This window comes from Solenopsis invicta, chromosome 6 (assembly GCF_016802725.1).
Source record: "Solenopsis invicta isolate M01_SB chromosome 6, UNIL_Sinv_3.0, whole genome shotgun sequence".
Taxonomy (NCBI): Eukaryota; Metazoa; Arthropoda; class Insecta; order Hymenoptera; family Formicidae; genus Solenopsis; species Solenopsis invicta.
The window spans coordinates 25,530,555-25,541,439 of record NC_052669.1 but is presented as its reverse complement, the minus strand read 5'-3'; the positions used below and the strand labels follow the sequence as shown (position 1 = coordinate 25,541,439).

General features: G+C 34.0%; 1 protein-coding gene across 2 annotated transcripts in view; it reads left to right on the top strand.

The window, feature by feature from the left end:
• The first annotated feature begins 5,443 nt into the window (after positions 1-5,443).
• The window catches only part of LOC105200480 (acetylcholine receptor subunit alpha-like 1), a 141,885-nt gene continuing 136,443 nt past the window's right edge, over positions 5,444-10,885 (top strand). Inside the window, exons 1-4 of one of the 2 annotated variants that reach the window (XM_026134354.2) lie at positions 5,444-5,567; positions 6,038-6,089; positions 6,590-6,686; positions 7,010-7,298. The gene's annotated coding sequence lies outside the window, so the exon portion shown is untranslated. Of the gene's footprint in view, positions 5,568-6,037; positions 6,090-6,489; positions 6,687-7,009; positions 7,299-10,885 lie in introns of those variants that run through there. The other variant, XM_039450640.1, reaches the window with a different exon arrangement.

Below are 10,885 nucleotides of genomic sequence, written 5' to 3'. Positions count from 1 at the left end.
TCAGTTTTCTCGCGAAATCAACACGATCGCGATCCATGCACCTTTGGGCGTATTCAGAGGGTAGGAGAGTTTGAGGTTAAACCCGTTAAAATTTTTTTTATTTTTTTATTTTTAATTATTAAATATAAAACTACTTTTAACTCTGAATAAATTTTTTGTTGTCCTGTAAAATATAAAATATATTATTACAGCCATATTAATTGATTTTGGGAAAAAAATTACTACATAATTCTTTAATTTTGTAAATTTTATTGAATGATCTCTATATTTTTATTATTCCGTCTTTTTTTATAGGTTATTATTACACTTTTTTATAATATTTGCCATTTGTTTTTCGTACAAAAATTTTTTCTATGATCTTATTTGAATTTAAAAAAAATTTTTTATAGGAAAATAATTATGAATATTTTATATGTAATAATAATAGCAATATTTAAAAAATATATATTTTGTTTTTAATTGTTGGTTTTACCTATACATTCTTCAAGAAAAAATAAAAGTTACGTGATTTACAATATTTAATATTTTTTAAAAATATTTTTGAAAAATTAAGGACGAGGAGATAATTATAACAAAATTTTATTTTTTAATAGCATAAAAGAAATGCTCTCTAATATAAATATTTTAAATAATAAGTGTCTTAAAAAAATTATGAGTTTAAATACATAATTAAAATTATGTCCAAACATAATAGTAATTCCATGAGTTTAAATAAATTATGAGTTTAAATTAATAATTAAAATTATGGACGTGACATAATAAAAATACAGAATTATTTTTATGTCGATACATAACTTTTGAGATAATGTTTTAAAGACATTTGTATTAAAGAACATTTCTTTTACGCTATTAAAAAGTAAGTAAAATGGCTTGTCATAGACATTCTAAACATTAAAATATCTAAAAAAAGAAACAAATTCAATAATGTAAAATTTGTTGTTTATGTAATAAGAGTATTGATAACTCCCCTCCCTTCCGGAAAAAAATTCTGGATACGCCGATATGCATGCACCGGTCAGTAATACGTAACATTATGTACATCCATGTCCAAAATTATTAAACATCTGATATTTTAAACATTAATTAAAAACGTTTGCATATAAATGTTGTAATTAATTATAGTCGACAACATCAGAAATACACATTTTCATATAAAAATTCATAACTTTGAAACAAAAATGACCAGAAGAAAAATATTTTTATATTTTAAAGTTGATTTCAAACTACAAAGAAAGAAATGTTGAAGTGTCGGCTGTTTAAAAAGTTTGAGTTATTCTGTAACCTGAAAATGAATTTAATCTGGATGAATGGGCAATTTGAAGATATATAATTTTACATTTTAAGCAATGCATTTTTTATTAATATAACGTTACAAAAACTTAAAAATTAGTTATAAGAATTATTTTTGAATATTATTTATAACATTCAAATATGATACCGATGTTTCTTTTATACGTCAAAATTATTACTTACACTTTAATTTTTCCCAATTGTTTGTAAACTCCCATCAATATAAATGAGAATCAGTTAAAAATAAAATCATAAATAAAAGTATATAGGTATAAAACAAGCATTAACTTTGTACACATGTAGTAATTTGTAATCCAAGGCAGATATTAAAATTTCTATTTACAACTTTTTAGTTTTATTTATTTTTATATAGATGATAAGATTCATAAAAAAATGTTACGATGCTTAATATTTTTGGACATGGCTGTATATGCAATATTTTACATATCGTATATTTGAGAAGCTTAAAATATTTTACATAAAGTATTTATAAAATTTAGCATGTGTACGATATTTAACAATATTTAAAAATATAATTATTAAAATTGTAAATATACAAAAAGTAGAGAGAGATTTTTATTTATCAAATTTTTTAAAGTTTTCATACAAAAAGATTTTATTTAGAGATAAAAAATTTACATGGAATGATTTATATAATTTTGTATTAAATATTAAAAATAATTAAAAAATGAGAAGAATACACATGTTAAAAGATTAAGAATTTATGAAAAAACTGAAGGAATATTAAGAATAAAAAGTTAAATGCGAGCAATAATCATTTTTCCTAATATTGATTATTTTGGATATTAATTTAAATATATTTATATTTTACATACATCAATATTGTATGTTGCATCATCGCGCATTGTACTGCTAAATACTTTCAATACATACATTATATATGTATGTATTTTATAAAGAGATCTTATAGTTGATTTATATATAAAATTATTTTAAATAAGACATTAACTAATAAGTTAGTAGATTCAATTGTTGATTTTGCTACAACTCCGGCCAATCGTACTATACATTATGATACCATTAATCTTACGTAGTTACTTCCAATTTCGAGAGCTTTCTTTTCGCGGATCGTTTCGTGTAAGAGAAATGATTCACGATAAACAATCGGCGTTCTCTTCTTCCGGACTAAGGGACTGGTCGGTTTGCCTGTTTCTCTCTTCGCGCGTTCCCGAAGGTGTCGTCCTGGTCCGTCTGTCACCAACATCATTCGCCCTAGTTCTGATCTTTCAGCGACGTTAAAGCACGACGTTCACTCTCGGGAGACCGTAGCTCGGGGTAACACCATTATAGACGGCGGAAGGGGCCCGTAGGCACCCGTCGGGGGTGATGTCTAGTTAAGAAAATACGGTAACGGGATACACGAGTGACGTCTTCTTAAATGCCTCCGGATGAAACAGTTATTGGAGTTCGGGATTCCGTGGAGTAATAGGCGTGTGGCATGTCTGTACTAGTTGAAGACTTGATAATTAGCCGCATGTTTTCGAATTCCGTCTATGTTTCCTTGCAGCTGGCTTTTGGGACAGTAAGGTTTCATCTATTCTCTATTCGAGAATATCGAAATTATTTGAATATGTTATCTAAATATATTTATAATTAAAATAATAATAATAATTTAATTGAGAGCTGTAATTATTTAAATGCAGAAAATATATTTTTTGCATTTTTTGAGTGTATAAAGTTATGTGATAAAATATTATAACTTAGTCATTACTTTTGGCACTTGAAAACTTTTACGTTAAATTTTTACAATCTTTAATATTGTACAAGTTATAAATTAAAAGTGATATTTTCTTTTTACGCAATTGATAGTTTATTATCACGTCTTACAATTTATCCGAGTATTAACGTAATAAAATTCTGCAAAATGAGACAAGTTGCAAAAGTAATTCAATCTGTAAGAAAGGCGAATCTTCATTTTGCAGCCGTATCTTGAACCAATTCTTTCTTTCTGTCAAAGCCATGCGAAATATTGAAGCGATATATCTTCTTTATATAAGATTTCACGAGATAAACGGGAGCCGTAGAAATTTGAGTACACGTAAGTGAAAGATGGACGAGAATTGATTCGACAGTTGTGTCAGTACAACGATTAGCGCGGACGGAAAATAATAACAAAATATAAAGTAGACCAATGCAAAATACACGTACACACGCACACGGAATAATGGAGCGTTTTATATTGGGGAATTTCTCGAGTTAGAGTCGAGTGGCATACCAGAGATAATTGCATTTTTCGTCGTAGCGCTTAATTGTACAGGATACCTTGTTTACTTTTATTTTTGTCATTAGCGTAATACTGGAATAGAATTATTAAGATACGAAAGTTAAAGAGGTTTTGTATGTTATCTTCATCTGCGACATTCGCGGTAATATTACAAATTACGACATTGAATTGATATGTGGTCGATGATTTATTTTCAACGGAGCTCGATGGAGAGACAGATCTATTCAGGGAAGCTGGATAAGGAAACTCGATAATGCTTGTGGCATCATGATCCCGTGTCGCCATACTGAAATCGCGATAGCCATTATAGCGAATATATATTCTGCAACATCGATATGTGTTTATCTAAGTGCCACATACATTTCGAATTACGAGCAGCTAATAAATTCACATATCTTCTTGATTGCAGACTTCATTTATCTTTGCGGAATTGTAAATTTATAAACTAATTGTCTCTTTGGAAAGGACAATTTTATTTTCATTGATTTAACAAATTGTTTAAACCAGTGAATAAAAAATCCAAGAATTAAATTGTTTTCTCATTTTTATACATAACTAAAAAAAACAGGTGCGTGCTACAAAACTTTCAATATCACATAATTTCATACAAATTACAAATTTAATATTACACTATCAACGTCTTAATACACATAATTAAAATTAATTATTTTTACTTTTTTTATGCGGGATTATCAAATATTTATATTAATTAAATAATTATACAATTATTATATTTGTATTAATTAAACAATTAGTAAATCAACAAATTTACGCTCTCATGTAAAAAAGGCTCCAATGAAGAAGCTTCAACACGCCAAATTTAAAATTTACGAATAAAATATTTATAATGTACTAACAATGAATGTATAACATATCTGGCCTATTCACTGAATGTCTTAATTATATCTTTCAGATGTTTCTCATAAAAATCCAACGATGAAAGAAAGCCAACACCCACCGTCGCCGCGTCGCCAATTTATAATAAAATAAACGAAGCCTAGCAGGTTTGTCGCGTCGCGCGTTTGTTTCGGGAGTGCCGTTAAGTATTGGACTAATGAACTTTTCATAACTCCCATTCGATAGAATCCTAATTCGAGGGCTGGGAATTGCACCCCCGCTGCTTGGCAGTGAATATCTCTTCACTGGGGCGTTGCGCATGGTGGCTAAGAAAGACGGCGCACCGCGACGTCCCATGCCGAGTGCCCGTGCACGAGGTAATGCCGGGCCGCATGTACGACATGTTCGTATGCATGTTGCGCGGCTGTCTGGTTGCGTGAGGTTACACGCTCTGTCTCTGACGATCGGTTCGGTCCTAAGCGGTAAGAGTTCGGATCAGTTGCCTTGGATTCGCTCTCGCTTCTCTTGCTCTCGTCCACCATCCTAAGGCTTTCTTAGATCCTTGATACCCTTTTTGGATTCTTTGGATCTGGGGTTCGAGCTAGGTGAATCACGTTTAATCTGACTTGGTCAGAACCTGGCCTTGTAGGTTAAGCTTGTGACGAGAGGCTGGCTCTCATTTCCTGATTCGTCTAAAATGCTAGACGTCGGCAATGAGTACCTTCTTCTCTCGTCCTGCCGGAGTGTCTTGTCGACGCCGCTTGGATATAAGATCCAGTGGGACTGATCTTGATGATCCGTTGGCTGGGCGTATGAACGAGTCAATTTTAGATGTGATTTTTGTGAGACAAGAGGCGTCGGATTCAATGCTATTGATTTCGTTTTCTTCCGCGTGGGACTTACCATTGTTCGGGGGCGGGTACGCGTGCGTTCTACTCGCCGACTCGGGGTGCTGAATCCACGGGAATCCCTCTGAATGGGAACTCATATCATGGGTTTTACAAACCCGAAATGCTGCAGTATCGCGCGAAAAACTTAATAAATAATTAGTCCACGCGCGCAAATTTAGTATATTGTTCGCGAGTGTTTCGCGTGTGCAATAAAAGAAAGAGGCTTAATTACTTTTATTAATTGGAGGTCTGAGAGGAGGAGGAGGCCTGGGAGAGGCATCGGGCCTCAGCGGAGCAACCTTGGGGTAAATATAATTTCTTATTTATTAAATTTAATAATCTTTCTTCTTTTCATTTAAACTTATCGCAATAAATTTAAAAAAAAAAATCTACTTAAAAAAGAAATTTGTATAAAATTTTATACACACCCAGAGAAACGTTAAGTTTAAATTGATAAAATCGTTTCCTTAACATGGTTTTTTTAAATTGAAATAAAAATACCTTTCCGGAAAATAAAAATTTATTAGATTTTAAGTAATGACGTCATTAGCTTTTTTAAAAGTAAATAAATTATTTGTTTAATTTAAATAACTATTTCTTCAAAAAATTTCTTCAAGTCAAAAAACATTTCCGTATAGCAGTGCACAAATTTCTTTGAGTCAAAGAGATATTTTTTAACTCAAAAAAACCTTGCTCTGGTTGTATAAAAAATAACTTTTGAATTTATTGATTTTGAGCACAGTTTTAATTTTTAAATCTTGTTTGTGTGTTACAGTAATCACCGTAGCTTCATAGCTGAGCACCTCCGCTCGTTGCGCATCGGGTCGGTGAGTCGTAAATCAATTTTTTTAATTTTATTTTTATGCTTTGCAAATATTCTGCGCAGGACTAAGAAAAGGACACTAAAAAAAGAGTTTGCTAATAGCTACTAAATGTTGACTTAAATAATGTCAATTAAACATTTGATTAATAGATATTACCAAAAATATTACTAAACTCTTTTCTTCAGTGGACGAAATAATTTTTCAAATTCTCGGAAACCGACTATCCAATCACGCGCGATTGATCCCCGGGAGTGCCATGTAAAGTACATTGAAAATAAAGTTTGGTAATAAGCACCAAATATATAGTGTAATAGTATCAATTAACTATTTCAATGTAACCGAAAGTAATTTTACTTTTCTAAATATTTAGTAAAGTTATACCAAATTTGGTAATACTTACTAAACATTTAGGAAAATAAAATTATTATTTTTGGACATAATGACAAAATATTTAATTGATATTATTTCACTATACATTTGATTATTATCAGATTTTTTTTTAGTATATCATCGCGCGATCGTAATCGTATTTTTGCGAATTAATGCAATCCTGTTGATGATCGGAGAGGAAGAAGATGAAGCCTGCCAGACAACCTCCAGGTGAGTTGAAATGATGTATACAACATATACACACTGAAAAAGAAATCAAGTAATAACTACCAAATATATAGTGAAATAATATTAATTAAATATTTTGTCAATATAACCAAAAATAATTTTATTTTTCCAAGTGTTTCGTAAATATTACCAAATTTGATATAAGTTTACTAAATATTAAAAAAAAAAAATTATTTTTGGTTACAATGACCAAATATTTAATTGATAATATTTCATTATATTTGGTATTTATTACCAGTATTTTTTTCAGTACAGGGTTTATAACATATCTAGCCTATCTAACCAATGGATATCGTATGTTACAGATGTTCTTCGAGGTGAAAAACGACGAGAAGAGAACACCACTCATCGTCGCCGACTTAGACTTAAAATAAACGAACCGCAGCCGGTTCGTCGCGTCGCGCGATTTTTCCGGAAGTGCCGTTTAAAGTAACTGGATTAATGGACTCGAAAGACTCTTATAGACTTAATTAATCCACGGGCGCCATTTTAGTATATTTAACGCGAGTGTTCCGCGAGTGCAACGAGAGAAAACTCAACAACGGATCTGAGAGGAGGAGGAGGAAACTTGGGAGGTATCAAACACCAAACCAAGTTAGTTACTTATTTGTTGTATATTATTTGTCACTAATTGTCTTTTTATTTTTTACTAGTTTTAAAAAATGGATTTTTGACATACGTTTGAAAATAATTTTTATAAATAGGACCGTTTTTTGTATCTACGCGTTTTAATAGGCAATATAAAATTGAGTTTGACACGAAAAATACGGAACAAATGCCCTTCTTCTTGTGTCATTTTATTTGAATGACTTTTATATTTTTTGATTAGAATAATTGAGTGTGTGAATCTATCGAGAATGTCGATACTCCGAACCGGCCTATCTATCTTTTTGAATTGAGAATACCTTAGGGAAATACGTCTAGTATTCGGCACGCGTCGGGCTATTCCCAGATCGTTTCCACTTTCGTGCTCACGCATGCAACAGTATTACCTTATACACGGAAATGTCAATAATTTTGTTTAAAACATTTGAAAACAATAATGCGTGGCAATGCACAGAAATTACAATACAAAAAGGAAAAATAAAAAATAAAGTGCGTTGACAGTTTAATTGCTGCGCTTATATAAAGCATACTCGTAAAATGAATAGCGAGAATTTGTCGTGTTGTTAAATCGTTTTTGTGACAAGTATCGCATGTATAAATTCTACAAATATGCGATAAATCTTTAATATGATTTAACATTAGACTTTATAGACACAAGCAAATTTGCGGCCGGCAAAGTGCATTTTCACGTACGTCGTAACCGCATTTCGTGTGCAATGCACCATGCCACGCGGCGCGCGGCGCAATACATCGATCTATAAAAGTAACGTGTCCATTAAGACTTAATAAAAGAAGATTGCATTCTCCAAATGCGATTGAGAAATGGGAGGAGTTAACGGTGACGAGACAGCCTTTTGCCCGTTTCTCACCGCGATGATGATTAAATCCAACTATATGGATGGTTTTCGTTTTCTCGCGAAATGTGTATGGAATCGGTTTCTCGATGTAAGTTAGTATTAGATCGCGGGCGAGGTTTTCACATAGTCGACCACCGTCACATTGATACATGAATTATTGATATCGTTGAGATCTATATAATGTTTCATTCAGATGCGTCTTTGTGCGCATGGCGCGCGAAAACCCGTTGGTTCCGCCAACTGTTTCGAATTCTATCGAATTTTCGCGAGTAAGCTTCGATCAGATTGCGCGGCGGGGAAAAGCGGGGACACACGTATCCGTGTGTCGTGCAAAGGCATCGCACAATTGCCCGGGCCCTCGAGGAATTCTACTGTCGGTGCCGCGAAACAAGAACTTCACGCATACCGTTTACTTTGGGGAATCCGTGTGGATACCAGCTACCGGAAATACCTCACACATACCCTATCAGACCGGCGTGCTGCAGGCTGTTACATATCTGAGGTCGTCTCGCACGGTTCGCTGTAACCGACGTTTTCGTTAATTCGAAACATTCTGCACTCCGATTAACGTCGCGCCGAATAATTAGCACTTCTCCGTGAGTTTCGGCATTTAATCCATCATAAATCATCCTAGGGCAGTTTTAATTTACTGATGATATACGATTTTTATCACGATCCTCTATAAATTACACCTATGGCAAAGATGTTCTTACATTTCTCGCGTTATAACAAGATATACGGACACATATATTTAGTTAGATAAAAGGACTGATACATCCGATAACGCGGAGAGAATATCGAGCGGAACTATTTCGAAACTATTTGAGATATCGGAAAACGCTTTCAGATCTTCTTTACGGATATCCTTTTTATATATCTACTTCTTTTTTCGTGTTAGCCATTGACAGATCTTTCTATTCACTTCTAAATCGTTAACGCATTTTATTATTAGCAATTATGAAAATTTTCTCTCACGTTCTCTTAAACTTGATGATTTTAAAATAATCAGCGATATTATTAATAGCCTTTCAAGTTGCATGTACGAATGAAAGTGCCAGTCTAAAAGAATGAAAGGATCATAGGGTATTTTCATTGCGTATTTGACTTTCGGTGCGGTTAAAAGCGTGGTGATTCGTTCATTCCATTTTTACACCTAACCCCTCTGATATTCATATTGCATAAATAAAGCCCAGAATGAAGTAGCCGCATTTAGCGTTCGGAATACGGTCAAGAAATGGCGCGAACGCATACGTTCGATGTGTCCGTATCGAATGCACATTCTAATATAGGATGTCGTCAGTGAGAATACAAGACGAGTTTAAAATATACGCGATCGAATATTGCATTAAACGATTTCATCAAAAAGCTCTAACGAATGCCCGTAAATAATCCTGAATTGTGCGGTGTCGTCGTACTCGAAGGTACATGTGCATATACGCGACGTAATGTGTATACGAAAGTACATGATGAAACGAGAGAGAGATGAAGAGCTCGAAGTTATGTTCGATACATTCGGAGATATCGGATAAGACGTTTTCTATTCTAGCCGCGCGATTCTAGCGGCGGGACAGACGGGGAACGGAACCGAGACAGGTTGACAGAGAGATACAGAGAGAGAGAGAGAGAGAGAGAGAGAGAGAGAGAGAGAGAGAGAGAGAGAAAGACGGATGAAACGTGTACATTTGAGCGGTAGCGGCAAAAGGGGTGAGATTGGGGAGCGTCTTTGGTTCTTTTTTTTTTACTTTTGCATCATCCCCCGCGCCTCATCTCTCCATTTCTGCACTCCCTTCAGCACCCTCTGACGAGTCGACCTCGCACCACTAGTGTCAGTATCGACTAGGATACCTCGTGGAGAGAACAACGATGGGGAGGTCGGGGGTAGGATGCGGGGTTGCTGAACACACAGACTAGAGCAGGAGAAAGGGAGGCGAGGGAGATAGAGATAGGGATGCTGAGGAATAGAGAGACGAGAATACAGGGCGGCTCGCCGATTCTCGGCAATCCTCGTGTTCAGTGCCGTACGCGAATCGGTCTTTTCTACCGAGAGCCGTATATTGCGTGAACAGCCCAACTTTTTGACACATAAACGTCTCATTAATCACCTGCCTGAATTCTTGGCACTTTGACGAGTTACTGTTAACAATGATGCCGTGATGAGAACCCTATCTGGAAATTTCGCGCTTCCAATCTAAAGAGAGATGGGCGGATGTAATATGTTGCATACGGCTACGTTCGTGCTTCGACTGCAAACGGCTTTGTTTCATAATACTGCATACTGTAATAAAGTTTAACGACTGACAGCCTTTTCACATCGCAATGCGTATTTCAAAGATTCCTGTGTTTAAAGGATTCAAGCCTCGCTATTTTACATCCTCCGCTATTTTGAAACGCGAGCGCGACGGAAAGCTGGTAATCAAGTAATGGAAGTCGGTCTTTGCGCGGAACGTAACATGCAAGGAAAATTGCACCTCCATTGAATTGTTGCAGCTATTTTAGGTTATACAGTGTTTGATAGTAACATCTATGATTTATGTCAAAAGATGAAATAATATATAATTAGTCAATATTTCCGCAATATTTTTTAATTTACGTTTATCAAATCAATAAAAATTGATATTTTCGAAACGAAGATGTGTCAAATACGGATGAAATGTCGAGGCCAATTAACGTATTAATTGAAAGTGTTTATATTACAGATTACTTTATAAATATAAATCG